The following is a 16,017-nucleotide window of genomic DNA, read 5'->3' as shown; positions in this document are numbered from 1 at the left end:
AGGAGAAATGGAAAAGAATCACAGGTCAAATTTAAACTTCACTTCTAATTCAAGAAATCAACTAAAGTGTCCTAAAGGACACAGAACTAGAATCAAACGACTGGCTTTTAGTCTTGCTTCTCATACTTTTTAAAACTTCTCTGGGATTGTTTCTGCAGATGTAAAATGATGGCCTAAGTGATTTCCAAATTCCCTTGGGAGGTGGGGAAAAAAATCAAAATTCTGTGCTCTGTAATTTCTTCTTGCAACATCTCTGAGCTGTTCCCCCCCGCCCCTTTTTTCCTAACCTAGTCTGCTTGGCTCCCACTGAAAAGGAATTAGTTTAGAAAAGGCAACCTATTTCACTGTATGACAGTTTCAGAAAATGACTGTTTTCTTAATCTAAACATACTTCCCCTTAACTTCCTTTGCTCCTTTCAGTTTTCGGAATGCAACTGTTTTTCAGACTAATTGCTGTCTTCTGGATATGTTTCAAGTTATTATTCACTGAAGTACATTTCACTACTATTCTTACTGTACCCTGACCAATATATAGAAAGCACTGAGTGATTATGTTTCTTGATTCTGTAAAGTTTGAGTAACTTTAAAAACAACAACAAAAAAACCTCTATTACTCCTTAATAAATTAGTAAAATCATATTTTCTCCTTTTAGTACTTGTATAACTGATCATTTGTTACTAAAGAAAAAACTAATCTAATGCTTTTAAATTTCTTAGTTAACCTGGAATTCCAATTTAGAGGGATAATTTTAAATCATTAGCCTTTGTAATCTGTCTTTTAAGCATTCTATGTCCTTCCTTAATACCCACCTCACAGGGTTGTGGGGACGGTTAGGGTTACTTCATACAAAAAGCCTGGAATGGTGCTTAGTACAGAGCACACACATAACTACTTACCACTAAATCTTTTTTAAAAGTAGAGCAAGAATAGAATCTGGCAGCACACATATGGAGACCTCTCTGAAAATCAGTCCATTAGTCAAAGCCTTTTAATGCTTATAATCCAATCTATATTCCATACTGACCACTATGTTATCAAGAGATACTCTGTCAAATCTCCTTATTGAAAGATCTTATTTTTTATTTGTTTGCTCCTGGATTTTTGCTAGGGATGGAGAGCAGGCTCCAAAGTTCGCACACCTGACTTTGAAAATCAACCAAGACATTTACAGTTCCTGCATAGGTCTCCACACCCCTAGCCAAGTTACCCTGTTATCTTCTCATTCACCTGAGGCTTTAGTTTTCTTTTAATGTTCCTAGCTTTGCTTTCCTTGTCACCTTAAACTGTCTTTGATCAAAATACTCATCAAAACAATCCATGTCTATCTTTACATGACAAACTTCTTATAAGCCTTATTCATTGATATTTTTTAAGGCCAATCCCACTCCTCAATATTTTTATTCATTCCTAATTATGTACTACTTTTACTGTTTTTTACAAAGGCTCTTTTAAAACCTGTGGTTCTCAGATGTAGAGAACAAACTTATAGTTACCAAGGAGGGAAGGGGCAGGGTGGGATGAATTGGAAGACTGGGACTGACATATATACACTACTATGTATAAAATAGATAACTAATGAGTACCTACCTACTGTATGGCACACGGAACTCTACTCAATGCTCTGTGGTGACATAAATGGAAAGATCTAAAAAAGGGTGGATATATGTATATGTGTGACTGATTCACTTTGCTGTACAGCAAGAAACATAACATTGTAAAGCAACTATGCTCCAATAAAAATTAAAGTAAAAAAATAAATAAAAACAAAATCTGCGGTTCTACTGCATTACCAAATCTGTTTCCTTAGCTGCACTCATTTTAAATGGAATAATTCACAACTGTACAATCAGAACACGTTTTACTGTCAATAACCCCCCAATTGTTATTTATCTGTTTGTAAATATGTGAATTAATCTATATAACTTTTTTTTTTTCTTTGCAGTACGCGGGCTTCTCACTCTTGTGGCCTCTCCCGTTGCAGAGCACAGGCTCCGGACGTGCAGGCTCAGCGGCCATGGCTCACGGGCCCAGCCGCTCCGCGGCATGTGGGATCTTCCTGGACTGGGGCACGAACCCGTGTCCCCTGCATCGGCAGGCGGACTCTCAACCACTGCGTCACCAGGGAAGCCCTTATATAACTCAACTTTTGACAGCTATGCATGCATTTATGCATTAAAAATGTTCACGTAGCAGATGATGGCTTTCTCTCACAATGGTCTGCGATGCCACTGTGGGCAGTGCTAATAATGCCAATGGCTCAGCTGATGCCAGAAGGAGCAGGGAGCGGCTTTTGAGCTTAGGCTTGCTGAGAAGTTCAATGACTAAACTGGGATCCTCTAGGACAGGTTGTCAATAGCCCTCCCCTAGTCACCCTGTCTTGTTTCCTTACAGCTTTGCTTCCCCCCACCTCCACCACCCCGGCACCCCGGGGCGGGATGTTCCTGTAGTAAACTAACACTCAGAATACAAAGATCAGGCTAAACAAAAAGCACTTCTACTTTAAATCCATCTTTACAATTAATGTCAATGCAATGAAAGCTGTAGCATCTAATCTTTTACCCTTCTGAATAGTAACGATAGAGCTGTACAATTTCAATGCCCATTATTTTATCTAACCCAGCACAAGTGGTACCAGTCTAAAATTATTTTTTAAAAAATCAGATGAGGAGGTAGGAAGAAACAAACAAAAAAAGCAAATAATACAATAACCTTGGGCTTCCCTGGTGACACAGTGGTTGAGAATCTGCCTGCTAATGCAGGGGACATGGGTTCGAGCCCTGGTCTGGGAGGATCCCACATGCCGCGGAGCAACTAGGCCCGTGAGCCACAACTACTGAGCCTGCGCGTCTGGAGCCTGTGCTCCGCAACAAGAGAGGTCGCGACAGTGAGAGGCCCGCACACTGTGATGAAGAGTGGCCCCCGCTTGCCACAACTAGAGAAAGCCCTCGCACAGAAACGAAGACCCAACACAGCAAAAATAAATAAATTAATTAAAAACAAAAGTACCAATGCCACTGTGGATGTGAGGATTAAATTAGTCAATGCTTAAAAAACAAAACAAAACCAAAAAAACCCTTAATACTGAGTAATTATGTCTGTTTATGGATAATTTAAACAAATTGGTGTTAATGGTAGTTTTAAATTAAGGAATAATTCTGGTCCACAGTAAGGTCATTACCACAGCCAGGTCCTTAACCTTTAAATAAACTGGAGATAAAGGCCCACTACTTCTTGAAATGGTGATGAAGCTTTTATAAGACAACAACCTAGGAGTTGTCTGTTTTCATTCTCCTCATTTGATCAATGAAGCGTTTTACAAAAGGATTACCACCCAGTTCTTGAAATTCTCTTCCTTGGCATTCCTACCTGGACTACCTATTTCTTTCAACATTCTCTTCTTTGGCACTTCTTCCTTTATTACGTATAAAGTGAAGACTCCTTTCTGAATTCCAAGTCTTTATTTCTGCTGATTTTAGAAACTCTAGAAACTAAAGATTAAAAAGGAACAATTGCCCTTCACAATCTTACCTCCCCCAAACAACCACTGTTTAACATTCCATACTAGAATATTTTCTCAACTTCAGATTACTAATAAAATAGATTTCCACAAATTCCTACCTGAACTTCCCCATTCCTATGAACAAAGATTTCTAACTTGGACAACTGGATAGACTAAATCAATTCCCTCCAGCCTCAACTTCCCATTCAACTAGTCACCAGTCCTATTACTTCTACCATTAAAACACCTAGTGTCTACCTCTTTCTCTCCCTTTACCCTAGCTTTTATCTTCCTTCCACTCTGTCCATTGCTCCTAACAGGTCTTCCCATCCTCAGCCTATTCCTTAAAAGTAGCACCATTTGTCTTTCAAAGATACATTTATGAATATGTAACTTTAAAACCTGAAGCAATAAACTATCTCAGGTTTGAAATACAAAATCCATTAAGCCCTTGCTTATAAACAGCTGACAACTTTCCTGAAAAATAAAGGCAAGTAGAGTGGGCCCTGTAGAACCTGCCTCCAGCAAGCCTCCCTTTCCAGTTATTCTCTCTGACCCACAAAACTGTATTCTCTACTCCTTTCATAACAGACTACTCAACATATACCACGTGCTTTCAGATCTCCCCAAATCTGCTCATTCCGTTACCTCTATACCTCTACCAAAAACTCTTCTCCCTCTTAACAAAGTACAACTTACCTTCAAATGTCCCTTCTCTGTAGGCTTTCTTTACCCAAGGTTACCTCAAAGACTACAAAGGGCACTCCTAACTGAAACCCTAACTTCTTAATAGTACAGAGGGAGTTTTTCTTTCTAAGAGACCAATAAATCAAGAGACCTGCATGTATTAATAAATATAATCTGGGGTGGAAAATCCCAGATTTGGGCATAAATATTGTCATCTAACAAAAGACAACAAGTTAAAATAATCTAGTGTTGATATTTTCAGACTAATAGTTGATAATATAAACTGTTTTCAGAATACCTTTAGAAGCAAACAGATTAAGATTTTAAATTTAACCAAATAATTAGGAAATCTAGAATTATAAACTGATTCTTGCCAATAGGAAACGATAAACCTACCTCGCAGTGATAATCAAATATTGCACTTTCAGTAGTATTTGCTGATTCTTCTTTTTCAGCACACGTTTCAAAGGATGAAAGTTGCTAGTGTTAAAAAAAAAAAAAGAAAAGAAAAGAGAGAGAGAGCGCGCGTGCGAGAGAAAATGACCTATCAAGCTAATAAAGAATACAACTGCTGCTGCACCAGGCAATCTCACAGTACAGCACTGAAGAAAACAAAGACTACTAGCAGCGTTGGGAAGTGCTCTTTCAAAGCTGTTGAGTAGGCACAAACTTCTTGTTTCAGATCAAGTGTTGTGTCTTCAACTTAAGTGTACTCTTCTTTGGTCTTGTTGGTTGTTTCGAGGTTTGTTCCTTGCCTGATCTGAACTTGAAGCAGCAGTTTCAGGTGGTAAAGTCTGTTCTGTTACACTTCATACTAGAGATAAGAATGAAGACATTAAGTATAACTTACATAAAAGAATCAGGGACAGAGGGTAGCTAGAGGGACAAACTCATTTCATTAACTTAGAATCAAGCAAGGCAGAAAACTTGGAAGCACACACACTCAATGTCATTTAAGCAATCTCCCAAGTGCTAATGGATACCTCCTTTGGTACTGTACACTCAAAACCCGAAATTATTCAGTCCTTATTGACACCCCCCCACAAATAAATTCGAAGTTACATAACATAATATTCTATTTAGTATGTGTTTTGTAACTACCTAGCACTGTGTTAGGTACTGTGGAAAACATAAAAGAATTTCCTGCCATCAGGGACTTTACACCCTTGTTGAGAAGAGTTATTTATACATGGAGGGAAAACTAGAATATAGGACAAAATGTCCAAAATTAATTTGCTCAACTAATATCTGGGTATCTACTACATCACATACTATTCTAGAAATACTATTTATTGTTTATGCATCACCATCTGTGCATCAAAGCAACATGGTCAGAGAAGGCTTTTAGTTAAGAGGTAGAATATTTCAGCTTAATTTGGAGAAATGGGCAGATTTTTAAGAAAAAGAAAACAGCTGAGTATTCTAGGCATAAAATATCACATAAATCAAGCCAGAGTATACAACTAAATCCTAAGTCCCTTGAGAGCAGAGACCATGTATAGGATTTTCTATGCCTGACATCAAGGGAGCTTTACTGCATGAGACTGTCACAGCAAGTGTGGCTTGTTTCAGAGGAATCAATAGGCTAGCCTGGCTAGAACAGAGGGCTGGGTTAAAGTGAAATGAGATATATGGTGTGACAGATGCAGTAGAGCCAGATTATGAAGTGTTTCAACTTGATATAACAGGAAACAGAGAGCCTTAGTTCTTGATGAAAGGGTATGAAATCCTGAAATCCTATGAAGGATCACTTAGTGAAGGAAACAGACATCTCATTAGAGCTGTTGCCATAAACAGATGAGGAATGTCTATAGAAGAGAAACAATTAAGATGAGAAGGGAAGAGAAGTGTAATATATGTATAAATAAAATCACAGAATTGTGCTTTGTATTAGCTGTAAAAAATTATTATTTTGCAGTGCCTCAAATGTTAGCTAAAATGGTGCTGTTAACTAAAATGACATATGGGGAAAAGAAAAGGTGGATTTGGTTTTAGATATGCTGAGAGGTGGATAGTATATTTTAAGATAAGAAATAATGACTATAAGGTGAGAGGTCAGACCTGGTGAAACAGAGTAGGAGAGCTCAATATTAATCACACTGATACTTACCAGTAAAATGTCACAAACAAATTATTTAATCTCCCTGAGTTTCAGTTTCTCCTATGCAAAATGAAAACTCAGTAACAGCTGATCTGTGGCTATTGGGTATACCTAACATTCCATGACTTTATACAGTAACTTCAAATATCAAATGTTACATTTGTCAAATCTTTCAATTTTATTTGCATCATTCTATTACCCAGACTAGATACTTCTTAGAGCAATGATTCTCAAATCACTTGGGAAGCTTTAAGACATACACATGCCCAGTCCCCACTCAAAGAGTAACTGAACTGGCCTGACATAGGGCCACTTCTGTAATGATCTTTGATTCCTCCCTCTCCACCTACACACCCAATGTTGCAAGTCTTATCAATATTTCAAGATACCTTGTGTATTCATCTTTTGCCCTAAATGACATCATATTTTAGTCCAGGGGTCTGACACATCTGCTAACTTCCAGTGTCAACCCTTTCCATATTCTGCCACATAACACTACCAGACTGATTTATCTAAAATTCCAATTTCATCTCATTCATCTCATCTCCTTGTCCAAAATCCTCAGTGATTTTTCCAGCACTGTAAATGGGAAGTTCTTAAGCCTGGCTGCAAATCCAACCCACCTGGGACTTGGGGGGAGGGGAAATCAAAGCCTGGATCCCACCTTGAGATTCTAATTTAACTGGGGTTAGGTCCTAGGCATTGGTGTATTTTCTTTCCCACCCTGCCCCCAAGATGTTTCTGACTGCAGCCAGCATTTAACCACCACCATTCAAGGTGTGTCTCTTCTACCTTTACATCTTTACCTTCTTCTGCTCTCCAGTTCTTCTAGATAGGTGCATTTTCCTCCCTAATTCTTAAACGCAACTCTTGGGAGATTCCTGAATTCTAGTCTTTGTGTATACAGGTCTTTCCACAAAGAATACATTTTATCATCTTCAATGTGACAAAAAAAGCCTTTCTCGACCATTCCAGCAGATTTATTACAGTAACTCCCACTGCTGGCATCATGCTTTTTGGTACCAAATCATTTCTGCACTTTACTTACATGTTTATGTACCTTGTTCCTTCAATTATATTTCAGATTTCTGAGAGACAAATTCAAGTTTATTTCTTTATCACAACCCCTGATAGCACTTAACCAGGTACTGCTAAACTTACCACAGCAGAAACTAATACAGCAAAAAGAGTTAATCTATAACAGCAAAAGACACAATTCAAGTTGGTAGACAGTTCCACCAACTTTAAAAAATTTTGTTTGGTGAACTGTATAAAGTCTTAATTATCCAATCAAGAAATAACCTCTTCTTTTAAAAGATACCCATTGGGCATTTTAATAAATTTGCTATCCACTCATGCTAAGATTATTAACATTCATGGGTGGTACTGACCAATTCTTTCGCTTTAATCCTCTGAACCAAAGTGTACCCACTACAACCTCCCCCCGCCGCCTCCAAAGCTAGACGCTTCTTAAGTCACATGAAATAGAGAGTACTAATAAAAAAAACTAAGGAACAATTTAAATGTGGATCTGAGAGTCTCCCTGATTACTAAGTAATCAACTCCTTTTCCCTTTGCTCTGTATGGGAACACTACCACCATTAGTTAATTATCAATTATGTCATGTTGTTTTAGAAGTTAATTTTCCTTTACTTGATCTGATAATCCAAACAGTCATGCCCTATTTTACCTGCCTTAAAACTATCATCACCTGTTTTGTTATTTACTGTCTCCTCCACTTCGCTGCTTTACCGCAAAGGCTTAGCTGAAGCCGGGCACAGAGCAGGCACTAAACTAATACACGTTGAACTAATACATTTACATGACATTAATCCATCTAAAATGTTACCACATAACCCAGTTTATCATTTTGACAAATTATACTCAAATTCTGTACAGCATTCACTTGGGAAGAATGTTAAAGAAATGCTAAACCAGTCTATAAAAGTCCCTCCACCTAACCTACTTCTTCAGAGTACTTTCTTTGAGAATAAGAGCAAAGACCCAAATAGGCAGCACGGAACTGAAAAGGTTCTCTACTGTTGATTTATATGACTAACACTCATTCTTGCCTTAACTCCCCAGTTGGTATTTCTTGATGAATTAACCCAAGACAAGTTTAAGTATATCACATTTTTCTCTAACCTGCATAACCGAAGTGCCTAACAGGTTTTAATTCAGTTTTACTTTGGGATCTAAGGAAAATGATAAAAGTTCAGATAATTAACCACCTTAAAACAATTTAAGTCATCAACACGTTAAGCGGAAATAAAAGAAAATCAAATTGCTGCAACCATCTTTTTCTATGTTTCCTTTAGTAATAACAATTGTGCTGTTACTAGATATTTAAAATTATACACCCACCCATCACTTAACTTCTTTTACATATATTAATACTTTGAAATAGGACAAATGCCAGTGTGGAAAGAAGCTGAAGAAATGCTCCAGACACAAAAATCAAAGAATAGTGTAGACCAGCACCATCCAACAGAAATACTGTGCAAGCCACATATGTAATTTAAAATTTTCTAGTAATCATATTAACTTGAAAGAAAGGTGAAACTAATTTTAATTAAGTATCTTACTTAACCAAATCCAAATGTCATCAGTTCCCACAGGTAACTGACATGTTTTTAACATCCCTGGAAATCCAATGTTTAGCAGAAATGCAAACAACTAACTGGTTATATATTGGCTGCAGCTGCAAACCAATGGATAGCCTACAGGTTCAACGCGAATAAACTCCCGATCAATTATTTTCAACTACACATTAATATTATACCTCAGCATAAAAGGACAAATAATGCTCAAAAAATAATCTTCCAATACACAATATTCAGTTTAATACCCCTAATAAAAAATGTAGCACAACAGAAACATCTCTAAGAATTCCTCTGGCTTGACAGTATATTTGAACTGGAAAAAAGTTTTGAATTATTTTTTTTAACTAGGTACTCACACATGCAAGCAGAAAACATTCTAATACCAAGACAAAGGAATTTTTAAAAATCTTGATTTGGCAGAAAGCATTTAACAGCAAGAAATGATGGGATTCAAGAAAACAAGTCACCCCCACCACAGCAATTTCACCACTGAAGACATTCCAGCTATTAAATCTTAAAAAATACAGTTGTAATTCTTCTAGCTGTAATTCTTTATCATGAAAAATCCTACAAGTTACAGCTCTCCATAAGACAGTCTGGGTCAAAAATCTCAAAGTAGTCCCCCTTTGATTTTTGAAAAGACTAAACTAAGAAGGCAAACCAACGCCTCGTATTTATTTAACAAGATCTCAAGATTTTATTTTGTAATGCAGTCCTCAAATTCAACTCCTTAAAAATCTGCGCACACAGCATTTCCATGTTTAAACTACTTTGTCAAAAGTATGGGTCTCACAACAATGTGAATGAACTTAATGCTACTGAACTGTACACTTAAAAAAAAAAGGTTAAAACGGTAAATTCCGTTATGTATATTTTACCACAATTTAAAAGAAAAAATTTTAAAAAATGTTGTAATGGCCCCGCATTGTGTGTCTTTAGATGGAGGGAAGGGAAAACAGGAGTAGGATAAAGCAGAACTACATGTCAGCTTCCACATTCTCATTTTTTATTTGCAGGAATTTACCAGAATTTTCAACCATACTCTAAAGGTCATACTTGTTAAGTCAGAACTTATTTACAAAAAAAGAAAACCTATCTTCTGTGCCTCAAATGCTTTACTTTTCAACTCAGCTGCTATAAATACTCATCTCGATGGTAAACATCCAGAGCAGCTGCAAAATCACTCAAACCACTACCATCTCTTTTATTTCGGGCCTATGGCTAAAAGGAAAAAAAAAAAAACAAGGTTGAAAATTTATCAAGATTTTATGACTCAGGCATATGCCTATTCAAGTATATAACCCCCCTCCTTACCCAAACCAAGAATACCCAATATTGGTTAGTACCAAAAGGGCACAAAGGTATGCTGCCCCTCAACGTAGTATTTAAAATGCTTCCTTCTATAGACTCGAAAATTACTCAGCGTTTTGATACAGAACAACTTATATTAGCGGGCTATAATTTGGTACCTACATTTTATAGATTGGTAGCTCTGGTCGAGAGCTGCCATTTCATACCATCCTGATAAAAAGCTAAGTCTCCCACAGGAAGGATTTAAAGATTTAACTACCACAGTGCCTTTGGGCGTCCTCCCTCCTCCACCCTGTCTACCAACTGTTTAAGAGGACCACATTCTTGCGCTCATTTTAGGTGCAAAACAAGGAAATTACCTCAAACAACGTTCAGCTTTTGTATTTGCGGATTGAAGGCTGTTTTTAGAGAGGGTTCCCTGCCTCACTTGTCAGGCAAGAGAGGAGCTACTGGGTGTTTCTAAAGGAAAACCTTAAAGCAAAAAGAACCGTAGCACTAAGAGTTCCTACTTATGATACAGCGGATGGTAAGAACCTCTAAAGTGTCTACGACCAGGGCTCTGAAAAACTAATTCTACACAGAATGACGAAGCCATGCCTTTCATTGCACAATATGGGCCGGGCTCTTACACCATAAGAACCAGAGGGGGAGTAAGGAGAACTCCACTGAGTTCTCACCGAGTTCGCCCTAACACCAGGATTAGAAGGGTGAGAGCCATGTGCCTAAGTTTAGGGGCTGGTTCTCTTCCTCAAGAAGCCGAAGGGGAGGACTAGACGGGAAGGTTGGGTGTTGAGACCCAAGATAAACAGCTCTAGGTGAATGGAAGTAAGGATGACAATTCGGCCGCACTACCGTGCCAGATGTGCCGAGGAAAGGTGGTGTCTCTAAGCAGTTAGATGGAGCGGCGTCTCAGTCCATACACAAAGGAAGCGCCATTGCCGCACTGCGTTCTGGTACTCGTAGTCAGATCCAAGCAGGTGATGGCCAAGATACGACAGGGTTCAGAGTCAGGATAGGCCCCTCTCCTATGCCTCCAGCTCTTCCAGTCTCACACAAAGGACCGCGCCACCACTCCCTCGCCCCGCCCGCCGGGACTTGTAGTTCTCGTTCCCCCCACCAAGCCGCAGAGGAAGAAACAGCCAGACTACAACTCCCAGCAGCCTCCGCGCCCGAGCCCCGCACCCCTGCCTCCATCTTGGCTGCGGTCGGAGCCTCCATTTTCGCTCCCTCCCCCCACTTTAGTCACCACCACCACCACAACGCGCGACCGCCTGGCCTAGACTCTTCGCTTCTGCTCTGCAGCCTGATGTGAGGCCTAGACAGTTGAACGGGAGCCGGGTGGAAAAGCCCGGGGCAGGGACTCAGGGTGAGATCGTCTCTACCCGGAGCTCTAGGAGTGCCCACCCTGCCTCAGAAGTCTCTCCCGTTTGTCTTGGTCCTCTCATCCGCCCTTAACGTGGCTTCTTGCTACCCCTAGTTGGACCCTGAGGTCGTACTCACCCCAACAGCTCAGCGCCCCCTCTCCAGCGCCGCCATAAGCAGCACGGCCCGGTACGTAGGAATAAATCTCGCTTCTCTCGCGAGAGTTGCGGGCTTTGAGCGCGTGCACAGGAAGGGGGGAGCGTACCCTTAGTACGCCTGCGCACGAGGGCTGAGTGACGCCGGCCAGTTCGCTGCGCTTAACCACAACCGAAGTGGCGTCTACGTTCCCTTAGTTCCCCTCCTCCGTGAGCTGCAGGAAGCAATCTCTGTGTTTGCTGACTCCGCTGGGACGCACGGGGCGGGGTGGCGGGTGACTTTCGGCGTCTCTGATCTTTGCAAACCTGAATGTTTTAGGCCCCGAGACCAGGGTAAACCTTGAAGACGAACAATTAGGAGGGCATATCAGGAATGTAATATAAAGGATTTCTCTTTTCTCAGCGATAATCCGGAAGTTCCTCAAACCCCAGTTCCTCTTTATTCACAGTGCAAGCCTTCTTTCTCTTGTCCGCTACCTTAGACTGGACTTTTATTTAATATAGAGTTAGGCTTTAAGCAAGGTAATTTGAATGCCATACGTGAGAACTTTGTTTCCCACAAACTATGTTGCTTGCAACAGACAGACAAGAGTGAGCAAGGTAGCATAATCATTAAAAAACAAACTCCTTCAACTGACCTTTTTAGTTAACAGAAGATCTACATAGTGTATCAGGTAATCAGAGGGGTGAATCAGTAACCAAAAGGTTGAAATCAGGGCAAATGGATGACTCATCCCACAGGGAAAGAGGGAAGGAGGAAAATGGTTAATTCTGGCCCCAGAAAAGTTCAATGAATTATACCTTGCCAAACGATAGAGCAGTCCCCTCTGGTGAGAGGAATGGTCTTTCACAGATTCTGTGGCTCTCTCACTTGACAATATTGGATAAAAAATGACCAGTCAACGCTCCTGAGAACTCTCCCACCACTTTATTTTCCCCTTCAACACTTATTTGTCTGGCATCTTGTATGCGTCGTCACTGGGGTGTGTACTATAGTAAAGATAAACGGTCATGGTTCTGTCCTCAAGGAACTTTCAGTCTAGCATCATTCAATAATCACAAAACCAAAATCTGAACATACACATTGAAATAACTGCAATGAAGGAAAGGTGCACAGCTCATTTCTGAGCAAATCATCTTGAATTATAAGAGGAGGTAGTATTTTCTGATGTTCAAAGATTTTTCTTTCCACCTTTGTTGCTATTGGTCTAATCCCATACCACCTCCAAGCTGCCTCTTCTTTTTGATGCCTTCCCACGCTTTCCCAGGCACAGATATTTGCTTCATTTTCAGCGCTTTCATAGCTCACTCTATTGTAATTATTAGTTTATACTAGCTAGTGATTCTTTAGGACAGGGCCTGTGACATTCATCTTTGCATCGCTCTTTCCTGACAGTGCCTGGCATAGACAACCCTCAAAAGCTTGTTGAATGAATAGCACTGAACAACAATGTAAGAAGTTGTTAGAAAGTGGAGTGTTCTGTTGGGAAGTATGGAATGTAAATATGTCAACCTAGCTGTTTTGTTTCCTCTGTCCAAATCTTAAATTAAGATTTCTCCTCCCCAGCAATAGATCTCGTTTGGATATTTCTAATCTAGTGTTACAGAGAAACTGCCCTGGGCTCTTGCACTAGAAATAAGGTCATGTGAAGCTGGGCTAAAAGTAGAATTAGGTCTAAGAGCACACATTCTCAAATATCACAGCAATGGGAAATGTAAAAAATAATAGTCTCACTAAAATCTATAAATACAAGTCCTATTAATAAGAATAAAGTCTCAATTTCTACCATCATACATAGCTTCTGAAGACCTTCTTAAACCATGTAACTGTTTTATCATCCTCATTCTATGTCTCAATTGCCTTTAAATTCCTCCTTGGTCCATTAGTATCAAATTACACTTAACACAAAATGCAAATGTGTATCAATCCAGAAGCATACATTTTAGCTTCCAATGCATTAAAGTAAAAGATGGAGTAATTCACTAGTTTAAATGATTTTGTCTTAAATCATTGATTTAAATCAGTAGTTTAAATGATTTAGTCTTTCTACAATTACCACTCGTAGGTTTCATTTTTAGGTAGAGGTAGGTTTCATTCTTAGGAGATCACATTTTAAGGCAATAATATTTTTTCAGAGTAATTTTGAAGTCAAATTAAAAATACCCCAAAATGTAGTTATATTTTTATGTTTATTTTTTAAACTGAAGTTAATTAAAGCAGAAGCTTGTGAAGTCACTTGGGAAACCATTTCCTATAACAATAGGGTAATCATGGATTTGGGGAAGATATTTACTCCATTAAGGAATAATAATCAGAATTTAAAAGTTGCATATATTTTTGGTTATTTATCATACTAATTTTTCTTTCGAGAAACATAGACAATGAGATCGATTATAGTTGTGGGGTTTTTTTCCTCTACCATTATCAATAAGCACATTTCTCTGGAGTCTATTTGAGAATCAAAAGCAAGCATTCTGGGCTTCCCTGGTGGCGCAGTGGTTAAGAATCCGCCTGCCAATGCAGGGGGAACGGATTTGAGCCCTCGGCCGGGAAGATCCCACATGCCGCGGAGCAACTAAGCCCGTGCACCACAACTGCTGAGCCTGTGCTCTAGAGCCCGTGAGCCACAACTACTGAAGCCCACGCTCCTAGAGCGCGTGCTCCATGAGAGAAGCCACCGCAGTGAGAAGCCTGCATACCACAAGGAAGAGTAGCCCCCGCTTGCTGCAACTAGAGAAAGCCCGTGCACAGCAACGAAGACCCAACACAGCCAAAATAAATAAAATAAATTTTTAAAAAAGTAAGCATCCTTTATGCATTTATAAGGTTTTCTTGAGCAGCAATGGATGAGATTTTTGTCAGTTGTCTGTGAAATGAGAAAAATTAGATCAATGTAGAGACTTCTTTTAAGTAAGGCTAAATTGATTCAAGATTTAAGGACTGTTTTGTTTTTTTCTTTTTTTTGGCCATGCCATATGGCATGCAGGATCTTAGTTCCTGGACCAGGGATCGAACCTGTGCTCCCTGCAGTGGAAGCACGGAATACTAACCATTGGACCGCCAGGGAAGTCTTTAAGCACCGTTTTTATTCTGACATTATGTCTTTCCTAGTTAGGGAAGTTAATGAGAACTTCCTTTATAAAATTATGGTAATAGTGGGTGGTAAAGGAATCCACATTCAAGATATCAGAACAGGAAAACACAAGTTAGAGCAAAAACTTTCATAAAGAATATTACTTCCAAAAGAATGTAAATAAGATTTAACCCTAGAACCCCACAATCCAAAACTTTTTATTCATTAGCAAGCCCCCAAACAGTTAAAATGATTGTTTAAATGAGAATAATATGTAAGAATAACAATTATGTAATAAAATATTAGAATTTAAATAAAAATAAGGCAGAAGCTTTATATAATGCTTCCCTTTTTTAAAAAAATGAATTTATTTATTTATTTTTGGCTGCATTGGGTCTTCGTTGTTGCACGCGGGCTTTTCTGTAGTTGTGGCGAGTGGGGGGCTACTCTTCATTGTGGTATGCAGGCTTCTCATTGCGGTGGCTTCTCTTGTCGCAGAGCATGGGCTGTAGGCACACAGGCTCAGTAGTTGTGGCTCGCGGGCTCTAGAATACAGGCTCAGTAGTTGTGGCGCACGGGTTTACTTGCTCCGCGGCATGTGGGACCTTCCCAGACCAGGGCTCGAACCCATGTCTCCTGCAATGGGAGGTGGATTCTTAACGACTGCGCCGCCAGGTAAGCCCTATAATGCTTCCCTTTAAAATGTCAACATTGCACTGAACGGAAGAATTAGGTGGACATGCTAAGCTGCTGCACTAAAAGTAATCACCATAACATTTTAGCTCTGGGAATCAGCCAGAGAGAAGCATGGAGCAAAGCCTATTTCAAACTTAATTAAAAATAAAACCAATTGTATTTAGAATAAAGTCCAAACTCTTTTACAATGATCTATAGTACAAGGCCCTAAATGACCTAGTCTCTGCTAAGTCTAACCCCTGGTTCACTGTGTTTCAATCCACTGCCACCAACATTGCAAATTTTTTCCTACTTCAGAATCCTTGCCTTTACTCTTGCCTCTGCCTGGAATGCTCTTTCCCCAAATCATCAGATATTTGGCACTTTCTTATCACTCAGGTTTCAGCCCAAATGTTACCACCTCACAAAGATCTTTTCTAAAGTAAAAGTACTCACTATTACCATTGCTCTCCATAACAATATTAGCTTGTTTTATTGTCTTTATAATATGTATTGTTATCCAAAATTAACACATTTATGAATTTAATT

General features: G+C 39.3%; 1 protein-coding gene and 1 non-coding gene across 7 annotated transcripts in view; one reads left to right on the top strand and one right to left on the bottom strand.

The window, feature by feature from the left end:
* Positions 1–11,859, bottom strand: part of CSDE1 (cold shock domain containing E1) — a 36,071-nt gene extending 24,212 nt beyond the window's left edge. For 4 of the 6 annotated variants that reach the window (XM_033436017.2, XM_049710165.1, XM_004263226.4 and 1 more), the window contains exons 1-2: positions 11,703–11,858; positions 4,584–5,001 (exon numbers count right to left, since the gene is read on the bottom strand). The gene's annotated coding sequence lies outside the window, so the exon portion shown is untranslated. Of the gene's footprint in view, positions 1–4,583; positions 5,002–11,702 lie in introns of all 6 variants that reach the window. The other 2 variants (XM_049710163.1, XM_049710166.1) reach the window with 1 other exon arrangement.
* LOC117203225 (small nucleolar RNA SNORD35) lies at positions 2,190–2,275 on the top strand. Its single transcript, XR_004485919.1, has one exon. It is a non-coding gene; the product is annotated as a small nucleolar RNA SNORD35 (small nucleolar RNA).
* Positions 11,860–16,017: the final 4,158 nt, after the last annotated feature.

This window comes from Orcinus orca, chromosome 1 (assembly GCF_937001465.1).
Source record: "Orcinus orca chromosome 1, mOrcOrc1.1, whole genome shotgun sequence".
NCBI lineage: Eukaryota > Metazoa > Chordata > Mammalia > Artiodactyla > Delphinidae > Orcinus > Orcinus orca.
Note: the sequence above shows the minus strand (reverse complement) of the source record. Positions and strands in the feature narration are given on the sequence as shown.